At 38.3% G+C, this 27,250-nt stretch overlaps 1 long non-coding RNA gene across 1 annotated transcript in view; it reads left to right on the plus strand.

The window, feature by feature from the left end:
• Positions 1-3,417: 3,417 nt before the first annotated feature.
• Positions 3,418-27,250, plus strand: part of LOC138726823 (uncharacterized) — a 441,180-nt gene continuing 417,347 nt past the window's right edge. Inside the window, exon 1 of the long non-coding RNA XR_011338482.1 lies at positions 3,418-3,512. This is a non-coding gene — a long non-coding RNA (uncharacterized lncRNA). The remainder of the gene's footprint in view (positions 3,513-27,250) is intronic.

Below are 27,250 nucleotides of genomic sequence, written 5' to 3' on the forward strand. Positions count from 1 at the left end.
AAGGAAATTTTGAGTTCTTTTTCTGACACTGACTGCCCTGTGTCCTTCATCCCTCCAACAGTGCCAACTGCTGAACACAAAGAGGAATTATTATTAGTGACCTCAGATTGAATGTGTAACAACATTATACTGCAGTGAAGCAGGGCTTGGTATCCTGGATGCAAGGCTATCTTAGTGAGCTCTGTGGTTTGGGGAACTTGAACTAGCATTTCTGAGCAGCACCACACTTTTATCTCATAGACATGCCAACGCATCTGATGCCAATGCTGTTCCCTCTAATAAGGTTCTACAGAAAAAAAATACACTGAGCTGTCTTTAAAAAAAAGAAAGCTCTCTGGTCACTGCAGCACGAGGCTCAATGCAGGCTAATTTGCCTGCTGCTCAGCACTTACCTGGGATTTAAGTGAGGTGTGTTCAGAATTCAACTATGCCTGATTTAGCACAGAGAATTTAACTCTGTGCTCAATTCCTCCATCACCATGTTGCTACCTTCTGCTACTTCTGTTCAAAGGACTTCAGATAAATACCTAGAAATATCAAGTCCAAGCTGGCCTCTTGAACTAGAGGTCTTTAAAGGTCCTTTCTCCAAGCTACTCTATGATTCCTAGTCCAGTGACACAGATTTGTAGCTGAGATGTGAAAGGCTTGACCTTGAATCCCTTCATTTTCAGTTTCCTGCGTCTCAGAAGTGCCAGTCCACACACAGGACCACACCTACCTTAGAAATCTTCAAGATGGAGAAAGGCCTCATCTTGAAATTTTCCTGCATAGCTTCCAGGTTCTGAACTATAGCTCTGAACAGTTCAAGCAGCTCATGATCGGTTGTTGTGGTGTTAGTATCCTGGTAGTTTTGTATGTGTCAACTTGGACTCCTTTTAATGTAGCACAGGTCTTAGGCAAGTACCTGGAGGGAAGTTTTGAGACTATGTCATCTAACTTGAAGCTTTAGTTGCCAGAGGGAAGCTTTGAGAGTAACTATGGCACGTAAATGGAACTTCTAGAGCTTCAAAAACCACCTGTCTGAAGAGTTAGGTAGTTTCTGAACTGTCTTTGAACCTACTGTTTCTAGCCATCTGTGCCTCCGATGCTATATCCTGAGAGTATTGTGAGAACAACTGTTAGATCAGTGCTCAGATCCTACAGTAAAAAGGGGTACGTTTTTATCAGCTTTAATGTAGTAATTTTGTCAGGGTTTTGATAAGTTTCTTTCTTGAGTGCAGACACATGAAGACATCTCTATATGAGATGCTTCCTATCAGCTGCTGCATGGTTCCATAACTGTCATCTCAACCCATTTCCCAGTACTACCCCATTTTTAGCATGAAACGCATGACAGACCTTTTCCTTTTGACTTTACCTAGTTCACACACTGCTAGTTTTCCTCTTAAGCTATGTGTCTCTGTGATCATTAATACCAGGTGTGTGCATGAATGGATCACTCAATAGTATAATTTTTGATCCAGATCTGGTGTTGAACTTCTGTCACATTTCTGTCGTATTAGTGAGAGCATATGTGGGCTTTAAGCTTTATGCCAGCTTTGTGCTGGCTGTGGGAGGACAGATGATGCCTAACATGTATAAAGTTAAGCAGGTAAGGACAGTAGGTGACTTTTGATCTGTCATAGAGCTTCTTAGTGTGAAATTAACCAATCGGAGTGGTTCCTTAAAGAAATATGGTTAGGTGGAGTGAGTTCTTGCCAGACTAGAGTTATACCCAAGGGGATATATACCTTCAGTGTTTCTGATGTCGTACAAGATGCCCTAAAGTTGCCTGCTTAAGTGATGGCCTTACATAAGCATAATACCTTTCAGAAAAAGCCTTATTTACCTTGCCATCTTATAAATTCTATAGCAAAATTAGATGTTTTTCAGATTAAAAGTTACTAAAGTTCACTGATAAAGAAATCAGTATTTTGTTCTTCTCTCAGGAATGAGTAGTGACTATTTCTCTCTCTGATGCAAAGTTTTGGTGATTGCTTCTTTGTATATTTTGCTTCCTTTATTATTTGAGAGTCTTTAATGTTCCATGTTTGATAGTTAGAATTAACCAAATGATACTTTGGAGCTGCATGCAAAAATCAAATTTTATTTTTCTTTTTAATCAATGTTTTTAAAGAACTCTTAAATAATTTTTTTATGGTACTATTAGTCCTGCATAGCATTGCTATTTTTAATTGAATTTATATGATAATAACAACAACAGAAAACATCCTTCAGCAACATGAAATCCAAATTATAATGAATCTGCCCTTGATGATTTGGCATTTCTGTCAAGGGCTGGAACCACGGAAGTCTGAAAATGAAAGATATTGAGAACCAGCACCTTGAAATAACCTCAGCTTAAATCTGGGCAAAGGATTAAAAGAATCAGTTTTTCTTAGCTAGATTCAGAAAGTTTCTAGACAGAAAACTAACTCTACATTTGTGACAAAGCACTTCCTGCGACTTGTTGAGCATTGCAATGTCTTTTTTTCAAGAGCAACTAAATCTACTCACTTTGCTTGTTCTCACCTGGACTGTCCCCTGGCTTAGAGCAGGTATTATTACTTTTCAAAAAGCAAAGCCAGAATATTGTGGGCCCAGTTCTCCTGCTGTCCTGTACAAAATTCCAATTTGCCCACTCCTAAGTTAACACAGGTGAGAGCAACACCAATGCCTTTGGCTCTAATCCTGACTGTCTGAAAATGAAAACTCCCAAACTGTAGCCCAGATAACTATTTAACCAAGGCCTATATCATTGCAGTAATTTTTAAACATGTTTCTTCAAAGGAATCTAATTTCAGACATCTTATCTTTAAACAAAACTCTGATAAAAACTCTTTTCATGAAATAATCTACTCCTCCTTCTTGCCAGAGAGGATGTTAGTATGCCTGGTATACCTTCTCCCAATAAATGCTTCTCTCATTTGAGGTTCCAAAGCATTCAGTAAAGGCTGTTCTGTATCCTTATTGGGTAGCCAGTTCCTGCCTCTCACTTACCTTCCCAATGTTCACTTTTTGTCTCTCTTAGCTCTTCTTTGCTGGAAGCTAGGCCACGTTGTCCCCATCTTTTAATGTGGACAGACATTAATGCACTGAAATATAAATCAGCATCACAAATGGCTTTCTGTGATCTATAAATCTTGAGTGTATTGATATGAAATGTATCAATTCATTGATTCATCAATTTTATTGCAACAGCATCACATATTTTTTTTGTGGTCCATAAAATTCCAGATCCTTTTTAGCTGTCTGGTCAGTTATGACCTGCTTTTATTTAATCATTTGCTTTCTGTTTCCTAAGTACAATATTCTTCTTTCTACTGTGTTTGTCTTGCTGATTTCAGAAGTTTGTTCACTGTTTGAAGACCACTTTTCATTCCAGTCCTGCCATCCGAGGAGACCTTATAGTGACCTTCCAGTACCTGAAGAGGGCCTACAAGAAAGCTGGGGAGGGATTTTTTACAAAGGCTTGTAGTGATAGGACAAGGAACAATGGGTATAAACTGGAGAGGGGCAGATTTAGACTAGACGTAAGGAGGAATTTCTTCACGATGAGCGTGGTGAGGCACTTGAACAGGTTGCCCAGGGGTGTTGTGGCTGCCCCATCCCTGGAGGTGTTCAAGGCCAAGTTGGATGGGGCCTTGGGCAGCCTGATCTAGTGGCACATGTCCCTGCCCATCACAGGGGGGTTGGAATTAGATGATATTTAAGATCCCTTCCAATCCAAACTATTCTATGATTCTATTATCCCTTTAGTCTGGTGCCTTGCACAAATCCTGTTCTTCAAGCTGGAATGAGAATAATGAGTAGGACCAGATTTATGATATTATTTGCAAAAATCACCCTAGAAAAGTCACCCCTACTCTGCCACTACTTTTACTATTAAGTGTGGAGAACAACTCTTCTGAGTGCTTTTCTCAGTATTGGCCGTTTACACTATGGACCATATTTTCCTGCTTTGTTGATAGTATTGGCATAGAGGACAGTGTCAGAAATCCTACTGACATCAAGCTTCAGATACCACCATTTTTCCTAATCTGTTTGGCTAGATGTCCTAGTAAAGTAACAAGAAATAAAAATGAGGAAAAGTAAGGTTTTGCAAGATTTACTTTTGACCATTCCAGTTGACCACTCCATTGGAATGTTTCTCAGCCCCTTACCAAGTTTAGTTTTTGAAATAGATGTTTAGCCATTTGTTTCAGAATTCCTCTAAAAATTAAAGGCATTCCGACTATTCTGCCATTATCTGGGTCTTTTCTACCCTTCCCTCCCTTACACTTTTTTCCTTTATAAAAAAGGTACTTTACTTTTCCTCCCTCAGTCTTTTAAGGGCTCTCCAACCTTCATCACTTTTTCATGCTAACAACTTTAAGACTGTTCTTTAAATATTGGTGGATTTTATCAAACATCATTTATGCAAGTACATCTAATTCATCTAGATGTTCTTCACCTTTTGCTTAATATAGAACAAAAGGCAATATCAAACAAGCCTTCTTCACAACAGCTGTTGATTATTGATTGCTCTTCTTTCTCATCTGGCATAGGTTTTGTATTCTACTTTGCCTCTCTGTGTTTCTAATGTATTTATATTATTTAATTTTGTCTTTTGCCAGTTTTATCTTGTGCAGCACTCTTTCTCTTTTTTTGATTGTATATTTTAATGCTTGGGCTGTTCCTTTATAGTCATGTGCAGCTATGTGCCTTGTTTTCATTTCTTTTTCTGCAATGCCTTTCTGATATTCAAATGTGCTATGAACTTCTGATACAGTTGTAATATTCTCTTGCAGTGCCGCTCATCTTTCATCTGTTTTGGGACACTTTGTCACTCTGTCTTTAATAGAGTCTCTCTCAGTAGTGCCAACTCTCACACAGTGCATCTTTATCCCTTAGATTATATTACTAAAAGAAAATCTTCCTGATGGTTTTTAAGTTTATTTTTGTTGAAGTCCATTGATCCTTACTTCCCTGCTTTCATATCATCTTTTTCTTAGCAAAATCTTCCTTTCTGATATTTCATAAATGATGGTAAGGCTTTCTAATTGGTTCTCCCCAATCTGAATTAAAAAAAAAAAAATCCTTTCCTCTAGTAGTTAGTTTCCCAAAAATGTCTTCTGTCCATCTCAGCCTTTATTTTGACTGCATCCCAAATGCCATCTTGGCTTTCTTGTTAAGATAATTTAACAGAAGAGTTCTTTTTAGGAATTGTATATAAGTTTAATCTTGCAAAAGTGAAAGGTGTTCAGAAAAGTCTCTACTCACTTAGTGTCCAGCGGTGCTATCAGGGTTGATGCTTTTCTTCTGTGTGAAGTACTGCTATGCACTCTCTTGTTGGCTGATTTGGGAATTAGGGGATCATCAAATGCAGAAGCTCTTTTATGAACTACAGTTGACTTTTGCAGAGATGGATGACACTAATTGCTCCTTTGGTTGGCAGAACTATTTTGACTAATTGGAGTTGAATGTATGCATGTATAAACATGCATCCATCCCAGTAATGTTATGGATTGTCCTTGTCCTGCAGTACCATCCTTGAAAAATATCATGTGGTTACTTCCAGTTTCCTGTTCTTATCAGCTCTGTGCTTTGTACATTTTAACCCATTCTTAAGTGCATTCATTCGCTGCTTCCAGCTAAATAATATGTAATAGGCTGCTGCTGCTGTGAAAACCTCCTTTTTGATTCCTCTTTCAGAACTTCTTGCAACTCTGCCTCTTCTCTCCCATCTGAACTTAGAGCAAGCACATTCTATTTCCTCATATGTTTTTACAACATTTTCTCCCTTTTTGCCTTGCTTGTTGTTCCGGTCATGCTCAATACTAACATACCAGTCCTACAGATTATCCCATTGTGTTCCTGTGGTGCTGAAAGCTTCATCCGTGTACTGAGATTTCAAATATCTCCCCATTTTGTTAACCACATCCCTAACATCTGGAAATAGATAGCTCAACAGGTTGCCTTACTGCTGTCTCTAGTTTCCCTTGTACTGTCAGCATCAGCTGCCTACTTATGTGGATGATGGCTTTGTCTGTTATGTAAAGTCTTCCTGTCAGTCCCCTTTGGCAGGATGCTGTTCCTTGTTCACTAAGTCCAGTGCTTAATATTGCCTAAGTATCCTTGTAACCTACATCCTCAGGATCCATGCTTTGGAAATTCCCTCTGTGAACTCCACGTTGTGCAGCAATAAGCAGTAATAGGTCAGTTTAAAGCAGCCTTGCAAATCTGACAGAGAAAAGGGTTAGCCCAAGCACCATCTATGTTTGTTTGCCATTCATACTGATAATTAAAAACTAATGATAGTTGCTTGTCTGCCAAGAAACAAAGTCTCTTGGTTGAATGGGTGAGATGAATACTGCAAGGCAAGGTTAAAACCTGCTTCCTTCTCTGATGGGATACAAATGCCAACTTTTTTTTTTTTTTTTTTTGTGAACTGACATATTAATTGCTCCACGATGGAATCAGACTTTAAATTAGTGAAAGATTGCGCTGTCACTTCACTTTCAGTAGCTCAGCTGGCAGAACTCTGTCCCTGATTAGCTAGACAACAATTACCCTGAATCATTCCACCATTCCTCCCCAACTACATTTTCATTCTCTCAGAGCATCTTATTATGCCTGTATTTAAAACTTGAATGGTTTACATTCGTCATCAGAGAGAACTGAAGTCTTCATCTCCAGACAGCCCTTCAGTGCCCTCAGACAGTGTTCATTATTTCTCTAGGGACTGTGACTTTCTGGGCCATGGGCATCTCTTCACTTGAAACGTATTTGAGACCACTGAGTTCCTGTCAAAGTTTACCATCTCAATTTTGGCTGCTCTTCACTTGCACACTTATTCCAATCAGCTCTGGAGACCAGAAATCATCTAAACTGTCAACTGTATAGCATCTAACGCTGCAAAGGTAGTACTGTAGAATGTCCACTATATGCATTCATAAAGTTCTCTTTATTCTGTTTGTTGGTATTCTGTTTGTTATTTCTCTAGCACTACCACAAGTTGACAGAATCTTCTGAAAGAAATTATGATTATCGTGTACCCTTTGGAACTAGTGGATTCAGGGTAAGTAATGGATTTAAACAAGTACTGTTCTAATTTCTCTACATGCATTTGGAATTGACAGCAATCTGTATTTATCCCAAAACTTCCTGAACATAACATATTTTGTTTTTTGGTTTTCTCTTGTTGTCGACATGGCCCTGCTGCCTACAGAGATGGTTCCTTTCTGACCTCCTCACCACACCTCTGCCCATCCCATCAGAGCTGAACAAATGTAGCAGTGGCTGCAGAAAAGGGAAAAGAGGTGAGTTTAGACAGTTTGTATCCTCCTTCCTCTCTTTAAGGCTATTCCCTATTGTATGACCTCCATGGATCTTCTCTCCCTAGCAAGAAACACAGCACCATGGAAATCAGCAAGCTTGCTCAGAAGCAGCGTCTTGAGCTCATGGGAAAAGTGTTTCACCTGCAGCGACAGAAATCATCTGGACTTTGTATGGACGGAAGAGAGGCTCATACGAGTAATGAATAACCCATAAGTCTACTTAGAAGAACCTCTGGGAACAAAGAAAGAACTCACACAGATACGTGTATCATGGCATTGCCTGAAGCATCAGTACTGCAACACAGTACATAGGCTGTCTCTCCTTAATCTCCTTTAAAACCTGGAAGATCTAGCTGCAGCCTGTCTAACAATTATCAGAGAGCAAACTCCCTTGTATATGTGTGTGTGTGTGTATTTAGGTATGTGTATTTGTGTATATATGCATGAATCTGAAAGCCGAAAGAACCTTCAATGATCTGCTTTCATTTTAAAAGATTTAAACAAGGCCCTTATTCCCCAGGTGGTCCTTAACTAGTCACAAGTTTTAGTAGTTCAGAAGCACAAATCCTGAAGGTGCTTAGATAACCATCTGCTAGAAACAGTTGTATATCTTTGAAGGGTAAAAATCACTAAACTGGTTTTAAAGGGAAAAAGAAGAATCTTGCCAATCTGTCTAATGTTTTTAACCTTTATCTGGTAACTTTTTGTGGGTTATGGTACAATAACAGGAAAGAACTAATATTCATATCATTAAATAATATTTTTTTATGTTTCTTTTGCATAGAATGAGCATAACTACCTATTCCTCTTTTCAGACAGTGAACATTTTAAAACTGTTTTGTAAAACCAGGTCTACGCTCTATTTTGCTAGACATCACTTCTCCACATTAAAAATGAGATCCACGACTATTTAAAAATGCTTCTCTCTTCTCAGTTTAGCAGTGAGCTTTATATGCAGGTTATTGCTCTGACTTTCAGTCCAGAAATTAGGTCTGTTCCCATAAAAAATATTGTTGAAAGACTTTCTGGATTCTAGGTTATGTTACATCAGAATGGCTCCTGTCTTGATGTCTTCATCAATGTACTCTATCATATTCTTCTGACAGTACAACCTTTTAGTGAACCCATGCTGATAATTTCCCTTTTTAATGAGCCAATTTCTCCATCTCTTTATAAGAAGATTCCCAAATCTCTCTCTGGGAGAAGAAATATGATAACAAATCTTTCAAATGAGACACTTACTTTGCCATTAAAAAGTTTCTAAGTCATCCCATCACCTCTGTTTCCGTGCTAGACCATAGAAAGATGGAGAGAGGGAGAGAAGGGTGCAATGCAGTTGGCTAAGTATTTTAGGAGAGGGGAACTACTTCCTTCTGTCACACCGTAACCCTCACGTCTGTGGGTGACTTTTATTTAGGCACCTTTGGCAAGGCTTGGAGATTTGAAAGCAGGATGATACATTTATCATACAGTGATAACAATTATCTAGAAATTACTTAACTTTTGCTAATACTCCCAGTAATGAGTGAAGAGGAACATGGTGTTAGGCTGAGCAAGGGCATGTATTTACTACTCCCAGGGGAGACATGCACAGAGTCTCAGCTGCTCAGGCACTTGGCATTTGGTGAAATGTTAGCCTCGGGAACTTCTTGCAAAGGGCTGACCCTTTATCTTGTAGAGCTACCATTTCCTCCTTTGCTTCCTTTTCCTTGCCCTGTCTCTAGGGTGTTGTCTCTACTGCTTAGACTTCTTTACTTTAAAGTTATTAGCATTGACTTTATCTCAGCTCTTCGTATTTTATTTGTCTCTGACTTCTCCTCTTGCATGGTTTATAGCCTACAATCTGTGTCTTTTAAGAAATTAAGTGGTAGGATAGCTTTGGCTCATTGTTAAAATTCTTTTAGTAGGAGTAGGCCCTAGATCACAACATCCCCAGAATATGCCTATGTTTTGGTTCATATAGAAGGGCAAGTGATGGAAAAGTAGTCCTCTCTTCTGCAGCCAGAGGCTGTCAAAACAGGGATTCCGAAAAGATGGTAACCCTAGGGCGATCCTTCTGAAATGCAAGCTCAGTTTGTCAAATTTGTTATCCCAACCAGAGATATAGGATACAGTCAGTACCAACAGCTCAAATCAATGATATAAAACAGGGAGGGGAGAAAGGAGAAAATGGAACTTTTAAATTTCTCAATGGAAACTGACTTTAAAATGTGAATCCTCATTAGTATTTGCTATGAGGGTGCCCACTTTTGACTTCTTTTGTGTACTGCACTTATAGTTGTGAACTATAGTGTAAAAAAATATCTCCGAAAACTTGCCTGTAAGGTTCTCCTGCATGTTTTCTTCTCTGTTCTTGTGGCCAAAGGCAGTCTTCCAGTCTCCTAAGGGGCAATGGAGTCATTCCCAAGCAAACCATCTGGTGTCTAAGGTGTTCCAGACTTCATGTTGTCTAGCACTGCGTATATTGTGCACTAAAGTTACAGAAACAGTTTGGACCAAACAACACATATTAAATGGTTTGCTATATGTACACTGTATTTAGAAAGTGATGACTTCAGACTGTATGTTACAAACAAAATTCAGGGATTGCTGAACAGGATTGAGGATCTTAAATCACTATTTTCTATTAAGTAATCACATATTTCATTGCTCTATTTAGCTCTCTAAATTGCACATTTCATTTTGGATTTGATGAAACTGGTGTATTGCTTATTAATTATGAATCCAAGAACAGGCGCACATTCTAAGTGAATATGCTGATTAAATGGGAAAGAATAACTGGATCCTCCCACACAGACCAGAAAAGAGGAATATTTTCTTGCAGTGAAAACCCATTCAGCTTACTACAAACCATCTATGTGAATCCCCTGTATAGATGACTATTATGGTTCTTTGCTCAAAAGGGGATGTGCAGGGTGACTATAAAAACTTCACAGTTTTAGAGCTGGAAACTTACCCACCTTTGTATTTTATTTTGGTCTGTCATTTCCACATTTTTTGTTCCATTTATGCCTTAAAAAAAAACCCCAAAGCCGCTTTTCATTATTTTGCTTCACTCATCTTTTTCTATAGACAAGTCAGGAGATTGGCAGCTTTCCATGATATGCTATTCCTGCTTCTGCTGCTGAAAAATTCTGATTCTGCTGCATAATAATTTTGTAAAAAGAAAACCTCAAAATATAATTTAAATGTACTGGTCCAGTATTTTCAACAATTTATATAAACTCACTACACTTCCCAGAGGCATGGCAACCAACAAATGCATATATACTAGTTCCTTCCATGGAAGGAGAAAGCTGGTCTTATTTTTAAAATTGAAGGAAGATGGATGTTTAAGCTCTATTGCAGATCAGCAGGAACAAAGTACCTATTTCCCTTGAGCACCTAAGTCCCTTGGCCTCCTTGAAAACCCAGCCTGTACAGAAATTGCCTCTAAGGCATTATTCAGGTATAACTCCACTGAAGGTACAAGGTGATGAGGCGGTCTTGTCTGTGGTCTGTCTCCATACAAAGTAATGAGATCCTTGAAATCTGCCCCCCAGCTCTGCTAATCTTGCTAGAATCAATTTGTTTGGGTGTAAATGGCTGCTGTTCATTGGCTGTTTAATACCAAAGCCCCACAGTCCCTCTCATTAATAAGGATGCTCAAAGAAAACATGCTGTGCTTTTATTTGTACATCTTCATCTTCTTACTCATTATAAGAACAGTTTTACTGAGTGTTTCAATGTCTAATCGTGTTGTTGTGTTTCTTTTCCTTTCCAATCCATACTTGTGGTTTAATATACCATCACAATTTAAAGCCCCTATAAAGAAAAAGTGGTTTTTATCTGCTGCAGAAATTACTTTCATTAAGCACATTCCAACAGTGTATGGGAGCGTGGATGTACTCAAGGAAAAGCTGTAAATTGTGGTGCTGTTAACTGCAAGCATACTAGATAGCACAGAAGCCTCAACAGCTTCAGGAATAATGAACCAAAATGATGTCTTTTTGCATTAAAGCTGATTGCAAATAAAGGCAGCAGTGTTTTCGGATTGGCGTTAGACTCCTGCTAAGCTTTGATCAGAGCTTATGATAGGTGTGCCGTCTAAGGGACAACAGGGCTCTTCCCCAAGAAGACAATGTCCCAAAGCTAGAAAAGACACATGCACCGTGACATTGTAGACCTAGCAGATTGCAGCCTGACTTCCTAGGGATATTGTGTAGTTTTTCTGTTCCAAGCCAGTTGCTGTGGTATGGAGATCTTGGCCGACTTGTGCTCTTAGAGAAAAAAGTCAACAGATGTATGTTTACTATCTGTTGTGATGTTCCATTATCGAATTTAGCAGCAATCTAGTGACTGCAGAAGCAATATAGATAGGAAACTACTAGATGCCACAGTGAACAACCCGTGTGGCTCCCATCCAACAAATGAAAGCACATATGTCCTTGTTCTTTTACTTTCCTGGTTTTCTTCCCACAGACTTGTCCTAGATAGGAAAGCAGTCCTCTCTGCCAAAGATCTAATGGAGCACACTGTTAGAAAATTGAAGTGGTGTTCAGCCTAAGAGTCCTGAATTCTCTTGGTTTCTTTCTCCTCCGTTTCCACCTTTGTGGAAATGACAGCTGGAGAGTTAATCTTGATAGCACACAGTATGATACGCATTCATAAAATGCACAGGTGTATAAATCAAGGCAGAGGCCAGCTTATTAGATTCCTCTAAGCTCACCTTTCCAGGTTCACTCTCAATAACTTCATTCCTGGGTCTTCTGACTTCCTGTTAAACAATGACATTTCTCTGAGGTATTGCCCCCCTAAGCAGCCCAAGCAGCACCAAGTCTGTAAGATGACTGAGAAAATGCATGACCCTGGTTAGCTGGTCACTTGTGACAGGCAAAGTCTCTGCCAGCAGCAAAAGTAATAATTAAATATCAACTTGAAGATGAAAATAAAGTTGTGAGCATGGGTAGAGGGATGACTAGACCAAGACTTACGTAGCATCTCCACGACTCCATGACCAAGCATTCTGAACAGCACTCTGAAAGTTCATTAACGCCTAAGAATTTATTTTCTTTAAATTGACCGTAAAAGCAGTTTCCTACTTCATCACAGTGTCTGAGACTCCATAATTACCAGGTAGTCCTTTGATTCCTCTTTTCAAGTTGAAGGTGGCATAGGAGCGTGAACCACTCTTGTAATTTAAAATGTAATGATCTGCAACTTAAGGAATGCACTCAGTGGCCTAGCAAAAGGGAGGAATCTTACTGAGGAAGTTATTGAGGAGCCTTCTGGTGCTAATAGGTAGCTGTTGAGGGAGTCAGGGAATGGCACAGGTTCCCAGTGATCTTTGGTTTCACACCAGAGGAGGATGTGGACCATTACTTTCCAAATGTTAAGATGAATCATTTGGAATAGCACATTTAAGTGACATATGTTCAGTCTCAGTGATTATTTACAAGTATTGAATAAGGCTTAAGCATGGCAGACATAAGTCATGATATATTTTTTAATAAATATATATGAATAGCTGTGTATGTATTTTTTAAGCAATTGATTTTGTGGAAAAAGTACCAAATGCATAAAATAAATTACTGAACTAGTTGAGTGAAATTCACCAGCCAATGTCTGAAATAAATCAGATGATGACCAGTTTTGACTAAATCTTCTGCTATGTGGCTTACCAATTCTAAGCACCATCTTCCACATAACAGCACAGGGGGGTAATTTAACACAGTTATGTCCCCTTGATTCTACCAAAAAAAGCCATAGTTATTAGGTTTTTTTCAAGAATATTCCCAGGGGTTAATAAGCATGCAATTGGTTTATAGTATTGATCCGTGGGCCTATTAACCTGTCATTCCTTGCAGGATTTATACACAAAACTCAGTGGGAATTTTCTGGGAAGATATGCACATCTAGTTCTCATTTTCTAAAAGGAGGCATGCATGTAAATGTTTTCTATGTAGATCAGCAATAACCTTTCTTTGAAGACTCTAAAGGAAATTTCTCATTCACTCTTACTCTAGTGTATTAAACCAAACAGACAGTCCAGAGATTTGTCTTATTCTTTATCTGTCATACTAAAACCTTTCAGCTCAAAAAACTGTCTTCTCATCTTTTTCTTACTTCTTCCTCTTACTGCTCAATTCTTCCCTTCTATTTTACTTCTCCTTCCTCTGCTTCGCTTTTGTTACTAGATGGACAGCTTAAGAATATGCTCTTTTCACCTTGGCGGTGTTATACTCTTTCAAGCCAGAAGAACACCAAGGAAATACTGTTCAGACTAGTTCTCAATGCAACAAGTAACAGAGCTGTGCAATTCATTCCCAGAAGAAGCTGTTGTTGCAAGGCAGGTAATACAGGGCTTCAAGGGACAGTGGAAAAGTACTCGTTGAAGAAACCCGTTATCGGTCACTAGATAACAAATGACATCAGGATCAGGAAATCCCTGAACTGAACATGTCTGGCAGCTGGAAGAACTCTTGAAAGAACTATTACAATGACTGCCCTCTTCTTTCTCTCCTTTGGCTATTTACTTAAGGGCACTGTTGGAGACAGGATAATGATCTATAGCAGTCTGCCTTGTTTTACATGATGTTGACTGTTCCAGTATTAGTCCATGTGTTTATCTCACTGTAGGCTGGCCTTGCACTTCAGCAGTTTAATAGATCGGATTTTCAGGGCTGCAGTACTAGTAAGGAAAGGAAGGAACAACCTGATTGTTGCTGCACCTTGTGTCTGAAGGCATATCATACTAAGGGGTTCTTCTGTCCTACCCTGAAGTTTCTCCCAGGCATTCTGAACTCTAATGGAAAGACAGCATTAGGGTGACTTTAGGAAAGGAAGGGAGAGTTAGACAGATCCTGGAGAGATTTTGTGGGTGAGGAGGAAGGGGCAGCAGAAAAGGGGCTAACACTGTGAAAGCAATAGTGAAGTCAAGTTGTTAATGAGCATGTGTGCTTTTGCTACGTGTCAGTGAGACTTAACCCTGCAAAATGCTCATAAGGAAGAGGTACCCATGGAAAATCAAAGACCAGGAATTTGTTGTAAAGTAGTGCTCTTCCTCTGAGCCAAGAGAATGTTTCATATTTCAAATACCATGTCTTGTCCAGCATGTTGCTGGTAATTCCTTAAACAGAAAGCATAGCTGAAATATGCCAGTCATAGATCCACTCGACACCACTAAGCAAAGCTAAATTTTCCTCAAGGTCTTTGATGGAGTGTATCAATGCTAGGATTTCCATGCTACTTTTTTGGCAAAGGCAAGAAAAGACTTTCCTACTGGTTCCAGCTGTGGAGGTGAGATTTTTCCTGATTTGTTTTTTTCTGCGAATAGAACTACTATTTTACCTCCTGTTGCTAAACTGTGGTGTAAGGGTGCTATGTGAAGCTGAACAGATGCTGTGTGGCATCCTAAATATACCGTATTCTGCAATGCAAAGAATGTCAACTCTTAAATGTATAATTTGTAGAGCAATTTAGAGTCATCTTGTGACAAATGATTCAACTCTTCAGATCTCCTCTGTCTTGATCTGTGTTTGTAAAGCAACTAGCATATACTGCTTTACTTTGAATTTGGACCTTTTTCATGCAGTATGTCTTGTTCACAACTCACTTACTCAATTTAGTTAACTTCTTTGTCACTGTACAGCATAGTGCATCAATCCTCAAGACAGGGCTATAGGTTGTATCACCTAAAAATCCAGTGCAGTGTACAATATGAGAGTGTGTTTCTGTTTTCTGTATGTATCTTGTTTTATGTTATTATTAAGTGGTCAATGAAAACATCAGACGTTGACTGTGGATCTTATAGTGTGTACTTGTGTCTTGCTCTTTCCTCCTCAAAACTCTGTCCCTCCTTGTTCTTCAGAACGACATAAAAGAAACAAGATGCTTTGATTTTGCTGTTCCCTATAGCATTGCAGAGGGAAAATATGTCTCCTAAGGCAATACTTAAGGTTGTTCCAGCAATTGCAGCTTCCAAAGGATTGCTGCCTTAGAAAGGGAAGTGTTTTAATTAAAAAGAAAAAAAAAAAAAACCAAACCAAAACAAAAGACATAAAACCAACAACAAAAAAAACCCCAAATAAAACAAACAAAAAACCTCCACACAAAGAAATCCCTTCTTTTTATATTTTTGGCTACAAAAATGGATATGTAATTCATTGCACCTGTAGTCAATTATCCATTCAAAACAATTGCTATTTCACAGTGATTAGCTGATTTGCCAATATGAGAGGCAGCTGGGTTTTCCATGACCACATACTAAAACACAAAGCAATGAAATTTTTCTGAGCCCAGATTCTTCTCATTTTAAAGCACACAGAAAAATAATCCTTCTGCTTCAAAATAAGACTTACCTCTGAAATGAAAAATAGTATCATTTCAGGTTTTAAATGTAAAGTCGGGAGTAGTCATTTCGGTGCTTTCCTATGTAAGATGACTGCAGTGAACAGATGTTCTCAGTAGAGACTAATTGCTTTTCTCTTTCTAATGGACATTATTAAAACATTTGAGATACTGTGTGTCCTAAACCGCTGTGGCACAAAGTCTTGGTCTCTGGCTTCTGTAACTTTGAAATTGCTGTCATGAAAAATTTTATCTGTCCTTACAGTTCTTTTTGAACCTTTGGCTTTTTCTCCAAGTTACTGAGGCTGAATGTTTAGCTTAGCTGTTGAAATATGAGGAACTGTTTGCCACCTTTTGTGTATTTTATGCATCATATAAAATGTATGTTGAAAAAATACAAGTTTAAGGAAATAACCTGGCCATATTTCTTTCCTTATTCTTACTGGTATGTAATGGAGTGAACTTCACTAAGTCAGCAGTATTACACAAAGGTAAAATAGATGAAAATAACTTTAAAAAAGAGAACATATAAGGGACAGACTATAATGTTTAGATATTGACTTTTCCTTTTAAGAGGTGTAGAGTAATTCACTACAGATAAGTGTTTGATGGAGTTACAGCTCATAAATTGGTTTTCCTCCATCTACTCCTGTATTCATTCTCTGCATGGGCTCCACTCTTTTTAAAGCTGAGCAATGAGGTTGTAAAGGACAGTTAATGGAGGGAAAGCAACTTCTTCCTCTGTTTGCTTTAACATGATGTGGTTGTAAGCGTGGGTTGTACTTCTGAGAGAGAACTCTGGGAATCATCACTACTTTCCAGGCAAAAGAGTAAAGCCTTAATCTCTCCTATTTCTTAAGAGACTGATGATCATCAAATCAGATTAGTCTGGTATAGTGGAAAACAACAACTCTATGAGAACAGCCCTATGTGCTGTTGGAGCAGTTGAGGCTCTTCAGTTGTCAGGCTTGGAAGAAAAATAATTGTTGTCTGATACTTAGGCTTCAGTTCAGTTACCTGAGCATACACATCTTGTGCTCTCTGAGACACCATAAGTTATGCAAGACACTTGGATAGGACTAGCAGGTTTGATTAAGCAAAAACCCCATAGGATACCCATCTCTTTCTGTCACAGCAGCTAAAGAACAGTGGGGGTACCCTGGGGCATGAAGAGTATGCTGAATCAAGCCCGTGATACTCTGAGATCTCTTATATGCCTGAACAGTGAATTCCGAATCAGATAGCTGAGAAGAGATTGCAGCTGACCAGCATGGCAAAACCAAGACCTTATCTGATATCAGTCTCATTAATTTCAGAACTCTTGTCAGGAGATATTAAAATAAAAAACAAGATACAGCCATCAATGAGTACATAAACTTGAGTGTGAAATGTCGTTCAATACATGGTGCCTGACCCACATGAATACCTAAACCTAATGGCATTTTTCAGACCTGGTAATTGGGAGTGAATCTAGTTTTCCATATCTGATTGAATTCTCCCCTGAGAATTTCTCTCCTATTGCTTTTGAAATAGTATAGAATAGAATAGATCACTACTAGGAATGGATAAACTTCAAAGGCTGCTAAAACTGAGCTCAACTTGCAGGGTCTTTTGAGGCTTATTAGAGCTTTTAAAATTAGTGTGGCAGTCTTGCAAGGACAAAATGAGAAAAAGTCCTTCATGAGAAACTGATTTCCTTCTAGAAGGAAATATTTTATGAGACCTTCTCTTTATGATAATTTGGGGGCTTTTATCTCACAAAATTGGAAGCATAGTGACATTGAAGCAGAATATAAACTGCAATTAGACTTCAGTTTAAAAAATACCATAGACTGTGATTCAGGTTTGGCTTCTGTTTAGTGCAATATGGCTATTGCTGTTCTTAGAACAATTTCCCTTTCTATGCAGATCATATGGTAAGTCAGTTTTTAAGAAAGGTAGTATAAATTCTTGTCTTGATAAGAAAGCTGTAATCAGCATATGAATCTCAGCACAGTGCAGTCAATGGGAGGAAAACTCTTCCTGCCATAGCAAGCACAGGATCCCCCATGCTTAAATAGTTCAAACATCAGCAGAAATCATTCATCAATGCTGAGTCCTCACTACTAACAAAGACAACACACTTAAAAACGCCTCTTACTTTGCTTTTTTTTCTTCTCAGCCACCTACTTACTTATTTCTATGATCTACATTTGAAAGAAGTGCTTGTTCAAAATTACTTTAAGGTATGACAAGATAGCAGCAGATCTACCTCTGAAGCATTATTTTCAGTGGATGCATTTTCACTGCCCTTATAAAGCCAACACAGGAAAAAATGCACAAAAAGGTTTGCAGTGATTATAAGAGAAAAAGTAAAAACCTTTAATTTTCTATTGCAAAACCGACAAGAATAAATATAGTAGCTAAAAACTATGGTATAATAGATGGCACATTCTTCTTGGAGATGTCCTTTCTACATTTTGATGTGAAATTTTAATTACTGAACTTCTAATGTGGGGTTCAGTGTGTTGTCATTGTCAGCAATTCATAATCACAAATCAAGCTGAAAAATGGTGTTGAGTTAAAATGCTCATGCATGCATGCATTCATACGTACACTGATCACGTTACTGAAACAATAAGTAGCGGGGACATAGGGATTTACTTGCCCTTCTAGTTTTAGAACTTTTGGAACCCACTCGTCTCATAGGTTCAAGCTTTCCTCATCAACTATGCAGGGTAGAAATTTTCTTTTAAAATAAAATCCAAGTGATATACTCGTGATTTTCACTATAAGACTCAACATCAATATAGTAAAAATGCCAAGAGCTGTGACAAAGTTGTGAAGACTGGTAACTCCTCATCTTCTTAGCAAACCAAAGCCCCGTGTTCTAATGTTGTGGAGTCTAAAGAATTACTGATAATTTAGGAAATCTGCTTTACTAGAATAATAGGAGATAATAACAGTAAAGAGAATTGTCTACCAAGATATTTTGCTACTCACATAATGCTAACAAATATATATATGTTTACATGTATATATGTGCATATAAATATATACATGCTATCTATATTCATATTTAGATAAGCATGATGAGGCATATAGATATAATATGACATAGCAGTCGGGGTGTCTTACATTGAACAAGGGTTTCCCTACTGAGAAGAGATGGTAAGTACATTTTTTCTGGTTATAACAGAATTTAAGGAGTGGATGTCATAAGCAAGTGCTTCTTGAGGAAGGAGATGTAAAAATCCCACTTTATTATTTTTCAAAGTCAAGATTTAAAATATAGAATGAAAAATTTAAAAAGAAGGTGACAGTGACAAAAGGATATAAGATAAGAAAGATGAAGGCCATTTTATGTATGTGGCCCTTTGGAAGTACCAGATAATTTATTGCACAGTACAGCTCAGTTCTTGACTCATTTTTGCAGAAGTTATTGGATTTTGCTGGAGTGAAAGGATAATCCTGCTTTGGAAAGAAATCAAATGTATTCATTCTTCCTCAAATCAAAATTCCACCATCAATATCCATGAGGCATTGGAAGTCCTTAGTCCTGTGATTCTTACCAGAGCTGAAAACAGGGGAAACGCTTGTACCATTTTGGTTTGCATTCTTTTTCCTATACCTTTCAGGAACTAAAGAGCAGGTTTTGTCTGCACAAGTATGTCAGGAATCTGATCTGTGGATGTGACTTCCTTCAATCTACAGCTCTCTGTCCTTGCTACCTAGAACAAATTCAGGAGAAAAGCCTAGCTCAAATCATCCTCACTTCCTACTAGGTTACTTTTTCTTACTAAATAACTGGACTTTGACCTCTCGTTCATTTAAAATGCAGCTGCTGAATTCTTCTCTTTTGCCTGTTGCTGTGATGCTCTGAGCATAGAGGTCCTTTTTCTTTTTTTCCCTTTTTCCTTCCCATTTCACTCACTGCTCTACCTTTTCCTATTCCTCACTGCGCAATCTGTCTTACTTTGAAGGTCATTCACAGCACTTTCTCCCTCCCTCCTTGTCTAGTCGAGTCTCTTATCTCGGAACATTAATTTAGCTTGCCTACAGTGAGTGAAAGTAATAAAAAATAATTGGTTATTTGCAATACTCCTAATCAAGGTTATATTTATGTGTCTTTCTCTTTAGAGCTATAAGGTAATAAAAAGTTGCTTTCTGTGAAATGTGTTGGGATCCATTGAATCCATCACTAGATAAATATTATACACAGAGATATTTTCTTTTCTAGAACAGAAAGTGTAGAAATGCTAAACTTTAACTATTCCAGGAATAATATTAGGATGTCTACCCACTAAAGATGAGTTCAGATATTGTTCTTGCTTCTCTCACAGCAGAATTGTCCAAGATTGGCATTTGTAATCAAAATGGACGCTTCAAGATATGAATAATAATACTTTTGTTTAGATTGGTGAAGTTATGACTACTGTGAAACATCTACATTTTCATTTCCTGCATTGGTAACCATATAAATTGCCATCAGGACACAGCAGTAAGAACGATATTGCAGTTAGATGCTGTCTTTCTAGAGCTGCATGGTGAAAATTACAGCCAACTTTTACACTAGAGTTCCTCTGCTGAATTATTTCAGCTGGAGAAGTAACTAGAGCTATTTGTCTTCATAGGTGAGTTCCTGTTATTTGAGGTAGACAGTCTCTTTTTCTTTTTGTTTTTAAAAGCCACAAATGTACATCTCTAATATCACATACAACAGTGCACTAACTCTCTCAATCTGGAACCTGGCTTTCATTTTCTCCTTATCCTGAAGGCTAAACTAGTAACATTAGAGTTTAGGTGATGGTAGGACTTGGTCTCAGTTTCTTCTTTTTCACTTTAGCTCCATTTTCATTACTTCTTACACTTTCCTTCACACAAAATAAGATTCTGAAATGCTCTCCTTAGTATCAGTCCTTCATTTTTCCAGCAGCCTTGCATTCACCTGTGAGTGAAAAAATGTATCTAATTTCTGTCTTATCCTAAATAAATACACCAATTTTTGGTGAGATTTAAGCCAGTCTATAACAGAGACCTAATGCCAATGCTGTGCTGTTCTTACATGACTGCAATATTTTGCAGTCCTAAAAATTTAGGTGTAAAATAATGGCTGTTTTATATTGATCATAAACTCAGTGTTACACCTGCATACACCTACACTCATATGACTTTATCCATTCCTTGCCCTGCCCCACCCTTCATTAGCTTAGAGATTTCTTCACAGTGCACATCAGTTATAGAGTAGGGATTGTTTTGGAATTGCAGTTGTACCTGACTAGTCTTTGAGAAAAAAAAAACAAACACTTTTTAAGCAATGGAGAACTATTTTATTGTCTTACAAAGCAAAGTAAATGAGCAGATTTTAGCTTATCTCAATGAAAAATACAGTCATTCTAGGACTGAGAACAAGTATGGAGAATTCATCTGGAAATAGTGTCGTTTTTCAGAAAATGAAAAGCAGAAAGAAATCTTGAAATAACCTTAATTGCCAAACAATGCAAATTAATGTCTTCCTGAGTCCTCTGAGCTACAGCTTTGTTTATAGAGGTTGAAGCAAACTGTAACATGTTACCTTTAGCATCATGTTCTCCGTGCTTTCTTGCTGACTTCTCAGCAGCTTCTGGTATGTTCTTCTTTAATATTGCTATCAAGCCTCCCATTCACTTCCTTGGGAGCAGCCATTCATTCTGTCTCTTTGAAGAGGTGATTCGATAAGTTTTGTGGTGCTAAGCAGGAGCCAGACTCTGCAAATCTTTCTAACTAGCATAAATAATGTTCTTGCAGAGTCTGTTAATACATGCTGTTGACCAAGTGATAAGGTAATACCGTTTGGTCCCATGGCTGAAGTAAATCCATAAACCAGTCGAAAAAATTCAACAGCACTACGTGAAAATTTAGATTCTGAAATTATGCTAAATGAGTGGACTCCACCATAACATAGTTGATTTTACAGACTAATTTTGCACTGTGACCTACCCATGGTAAGATAACAAACCATCTTTACCCAGTTAAGGATTGCTCATTCTGGTCTGACATCTTGAGAAACACTGCCACCCTGAAAGCTACCAATCCCGTGTTATCCCTTGCATAAGGTACTGCAGGAAAGGAGGAACACACAGAGCTACGCGTAAGTAAACACAGGCACAGCCGACGTGTCCTCTATCTTCTCTGCCATTGATCCATGTATAACAGGAGAATTTCCTAATGCTACCACTGAAATCCTATTTGCACAATGTAACATTTTCCTTTTGGTTTAGATATAAAGGACATAAACCTCAAGGCAGTGAAAATAACATTTATAGGGTTGTGGGTTTTTTTAAAACCCCAGGGAAAAAGAATATCAGAGTTAAGGTTTCCTTTCCTTTTCTTTAAGCTATAGTGTTAGTCATAAGAAAAATATGATGGCAACTTGTGATCTTTCGTAACTTTTGCTGTAACGCCTACAGAGAACAATGTAAAGCAAGGATGCAGTGACATGGCTTAAATTAGATCTCACTTTAGCAAACTTCAAGAGGATATTTTATAGTAGCACAATTTCAAAAAGCAATACATTCTGTGGACTCTTTTTGTAATAAATGGCAGTTTCTGTGGCTGGCAATTCCCAGTATCCCTTGTGCTATTATTTTAGCAGCAGTATGCCTTTGAATAAAGGATTTTCTCCCTGAAAGTACCTCAGGTTCTTCTTGCAGTCTGGTCACAACCTGGACTTGAAAGCACAGGCCTCTGGGTTACACCAGGAAACACAGCATGGCAAGTGGTTGTTCTCAGCCATGCTCTACTGTTAACGTACATTCTGTTGATTGGTATTAAAGTGGTCCTTAAAACAACAAACACAGAGCAGAAGAGTATAAAGATTTTTCCAATACTGTTTTGATACAGATGAACAGTTTGAGATGCTGCCTTAATGCAAACAATATTCTCAAACCGTTAGCGAGATGAGGAAAAAAAAAAGCAGTCAAAATTCAAAACACATCATTCTGTTAGTTATAGATTTTCTAACTTCTGTTTACCAAAGGGTAATGCGGTATCATAAGCACTGTGTTTCCCATTGTCAGACCTTTTGCTGAGTTACATTTTAGTGTTCAGGTCTCAAATGAGAGAAGGCTAACTTCTTGCTACGCTTTATTGATGAATGCAAATGATTTAGATTTCAGCAAGTTATTTGAGCACACAATTGGCCATTGAATTAAATGGGACTTACTCACCCGCTTAAAAGTAACCATGCCCTGCAGGCTGAACATTATAACAGTGATATATTAAAAATAGATTAGGGTGCAGCAGTACAAAAGTTGATACCATCCACCATCTGAAGTACAGAAAGAACTGACAAGCAAAGGAACAAATCCAGTATAAGACGTTTAATACCTTTAGGCTCATGGGATAATAAGTAAGTTATTGTTTTCTGAGCCATTAAAGGAATGCATTGGTTTTAGAGATGTTCTTATTTCTACTTAAATTTTAGTTTTCACAGGAAATACAGACAGACTCTTCCTTTGGCTTACAATGTGTTTGCTAGAAACAGCCATCTGCTTCTCCTCTTTTCTCCTAAGGGGAATAAATTCCTTACATCTGGCCTGTATAATAGGACTTAGTGCCAGATCCAAGACCCAATGAAGTTAAATGATGTCTTTCCCTTAGTCAGGAAAAAAATCAGGATTGTACTGCTTTTATAGCTAACATCTCCTGCTGCTTTTGCTGCTTTTTTTTTTTTATACTTATCCCATTCCAGATAATAGGCAGATGTTGCTGCCTGTTTATCCTTATTTCTAGATTTATGCACAGGAATTCTCTTACCTTGCTTGCATGGATGCTCAGTACTATCCATTTTCAACAGAGCTTTTAAACACTTTTAATTGCCTTAGTCTTAGAGACAAAACTGCTTAGAAAAATCCAAAAATTGACAACAGGATGATAACTTAAAGCCTTCTAGCTTTTCCAGTTTCTCTACTTATTTTCTCCTCAGGTAATTATTTCTAATTTCTTTTGGCTTTATACATTTCTATTCCTTTTTTGTTTATACTAATTATCTCATTCTCTGCATGTTTTATCTACTGCTCAGCTCTAGAAGCACAGAAACCTTATAGAGTCATTTATTCAACAGTGAACTTACTTTTTTCTCTGCTGAGGACCTAGATTTTGTAGATAGTTTCAGACCACATGCAGGACAGAAATATTCGCTATGGAAAAAAGTCCTTAGATTTTCCTCTCTCTTGTAATACCTTCTGTGAGCAAGACCATTTTAATGTAGTGGTGGGTCTGCGACAGTATTATATTTCTCCTTACTATTTTTATAGCAGTTGGTAAAAAGATATAGAGATGTGTGTCTTTCTTAACACAGGGGGGAGAAAAAAGTCTTCTACATCTAAGAACATTTAATACCCAATCAGTACTGCTGAATTGATTTGCAGAAGTAGGTGGGGAAATAAAGTCACCCAAAAAAATTATTAAAGTACATCATAGTGCCATATAATGTTGTTGCCATGGAGAATTCTCTGTGTGCTTTTGTTGTGCACCTACTTGTATATATTCCAGAATTAGTGAGAATGGTGAAAATTTTGCTGATTGCAGATATGTTTTCTAAAAATGGATGTATGGTAGTAGAGTATGGAATGGCTTCTGCATGATAAATATATGCAGATGCTACCTAAAAAGTAGAAAACTGAGGGGAGCTATTGCAGAAGTTTATATCATGGGTGGCTAGGGAAGGAGGAGAGAAAGGCTGCTCACTTAATAAGAGCAAACAAAACTGGCCTGAGGCAGGCTAAGGCCAAAAGAAGAAATCCCTCTCACAACATGTAGTTCAGCTATTGAGCTCATACCCATGGGATGTAAGGGATGCTGAAGGCTTTATTTGGTTCAAGAAGAAATTAGACTCATTCATAGAAGATAGATCTATTGGGGGTATTAAAGACAAAGTCAGTGATCTGTAATGCAGGAAATTCTTGAGCCAAAAATTTTCCAGAAACTTAAGAAATAACACTGAAGTGTCACGGTACAATTACGCTGTTCCTAAAGTATCTACTTGCTTAAGTATCTATTGTTGTTCACTGTTGGAGGGCTAGTGCTGAGTCAGATGGATCTTTAGACTGACCTGTTTCAGTTGGTTTTACGTTCTTAAATAAAGTGCGTGCTAAAAGTGCTAGCAGCTGCCTGGATTTGTGGCTTCCCTGATGCAGAAATGGTGCCTTTAATGAGACCCTGGGAAGAAGCCACCTCAGACTCAGCTTTAAGCCAGGTGATTTAACAAAGCGAGTAGAAGATGTTAATTCAAAACTTTGTTGGGGATTTTAGAGGAGTTACAAGTGATTAGTGAATTAGAAATGCGTAATAAAGAAGATAATCCAAAGGACCTGAAATTAGGAAAATATTTTTCTATGACATCTAGCCTATAAAATCAAGATCAGACTTCCTAATGTAATGAAATGCAGTGTTTCCTAGGCAGTAAGGAGCCTGTATCTGATTTTAAGTTTGGAAATTAGTGCTGCCAGAGTATTACATTGTTAGAACTGTCACTATTTGCCCTTTTTCTACGACCTTCTGATAACTTAGGACGTAATAATTTCTCATTATCTAATGAAATTACCTGAACATTGTTTATCGATTCAGCAGATTCACTCTTAAAAGCTTTGGTCATTCTCTTCAAAGAGTTAGTGATAATATGCTGTCAATCCAGATCCAATATACATCTCTGATTGTCACTGGGGATTATCATTCTGTTCCTTCAAGACAATCTTCACTGGTATAGAAAGTAATTATTAGCATTTAAATGGTAGTTTGCTTTGATGTAAACAGTAATAAGCATCCTCCACAAGAACATTCATTGCTACCTTTCTTCCCCAATGCATGAATGTAACTGTAAAAGCTTCATATCACCTTTACTTCTGCATTTACTACCATTGTTTTTTTCTTTTAAAATAGTGATTTATTACATTTATGATCTATATTCAAGGAATATACCTTGCTTGGCTTGGGTTTCAAAACTGGTGTGTAGATATTGATGTTAAATAGGTGTGTGTGTGTTGCTGCCTCCTGAGTGGAGATTTCCATTTCTGATTTTAAATAGTCAAACCTGTACTGCTAGTGCAGATTTTGTGTCTATGTTTAGTTATCAACTCTCGTGCTCTTCTTTAGAGCAACTACAGAATGCCATGGGATGTGGAAGAATGCATCAGAATTGTATCTAGTGTGAAATTGTTCTTCAATACACTGTACTAGAAAACACACAGGATATGTTCCAAAATTGCTCCTCTCCTCCATTCAACTGTGCTTCAGGTACTTCATGAGCTTCTTTTCATGCTTTCTTTGATGTATTCTTGAATGAAACCAACCACTCCATCCTCTGCACCAAAGCACTGCCCTCTGCTTATTCAAATTTCATCTCAAGGTACTTTGATTTTGAAAAACTCTTAATAATTCTGTGGTAGGGAAAGTATGCAATAAATAGGGCATTCTGCAGTATGTGGAGAGTGACAGCTTGTGAAAAATTACCTAGTGTCTTGCAGTAACACCTTGACCTGTGGCAGGACTGTTGTAAAGCCCAACTTTGCTTCTTTCTTTGCTTTAAACATTTTGTCTGAAGGCTGGTCGTTTGTGTGTTTGTTTTGTGGTGCCAGCAACGAATAGTGGAGGTGGTGCAGCAGCAGAGCTCCCCAAGGACAGAGCTCAGGATATTGCCTGGGGGCCTCGTCTGTGGTACCAGGTTCAATGGAGGGGAGGTGCAGGAGCAAGCACCGATCTCTCTCGCCCGGCTGAGCTCAAGGTCCAGAGCTGGTAAGGATCCACGCAGCGGGGTTTCACTCCCACGCTCTCTCCCTCTCACCCATCACTTCAATCAGACCAGCCTGGGCCACACAGCCTGGAAGAAGCTCCTGCAGCAGCCATGTATTGCTGAGTATCTGCTGCTGCCCATCAGTGTGGTGATTTCTTTCCTTTTCCCTTCTCTCTCTTTCTCTCTGTCTCTCCCATTACCTTACGGAGTGTGTGTTGGATCAGATCTGAGTGACCGTGGTTGCATTCAGGGATTGGATTGTGATCTAAACAGATTTGGATCTGTTCCTGTAACTTTGGGAAATTACACCCCCACGTCTCAGCTGTGGACCCAAGTATTTTGGTCTGTTTATGTTTGCCAGAGCCAGAATAAATATTGGTTTTGCTTTTCACCCTGAGACTGACCTTGTTGGCCTCCAGATCACCACAAGGATAAATGAACCTCCCCCAGTCAAGCCTGGACGCGAGCGTGTGGCTCATGGGTCTGGGACTGGACAACTGTCATTTCTGCTTTCACATTTGAGGATATGTGGAATACCTTTTCCTCTGAAAGCACCAATGCAATAGCTGTATCTAGAAAAAAGGAGGACCTTGCTATGGTAACCAGTACTAGAGGGTACAGACAGCATCAAGTCTCTCCAGCTCTGTAACCTCCCTTAGTGATTTCTAGTGGCTGTTTCATCATCTTTTTTTTTTTTTTCCCCTCCCATGTGTGTTAAGTGACAAATTTCACCTTCCATGCTATCAGCCTGGAGGGTACTCCTGAAGGTATAGCACAGTTGTTGCATAACTTGCTGCAAACATTGCTTGGACTTCTCATATTTCATAGTGTGAAACTCATTAGAAACTGTCAGGTTTGAAGGTCGGCAGAAACT

The sequence above is a fragment of the Phaenicophaeus curvirostris genome, chromosome 1, assembly GCF_032191515.1.
Source record: "Phaenicophaeus curvirostris isolate KB17595 chromosome 1, BPBGC_Pcur_1.0, whole genome shotgun sequence".
Classification (NCBI taxonomy): Eukaryota; Metazoa; Chordata; class Aves; order Cuculiformes; family Cuculidae; genus Phaenicophaeus; species Phaenicophaeus curvirostris.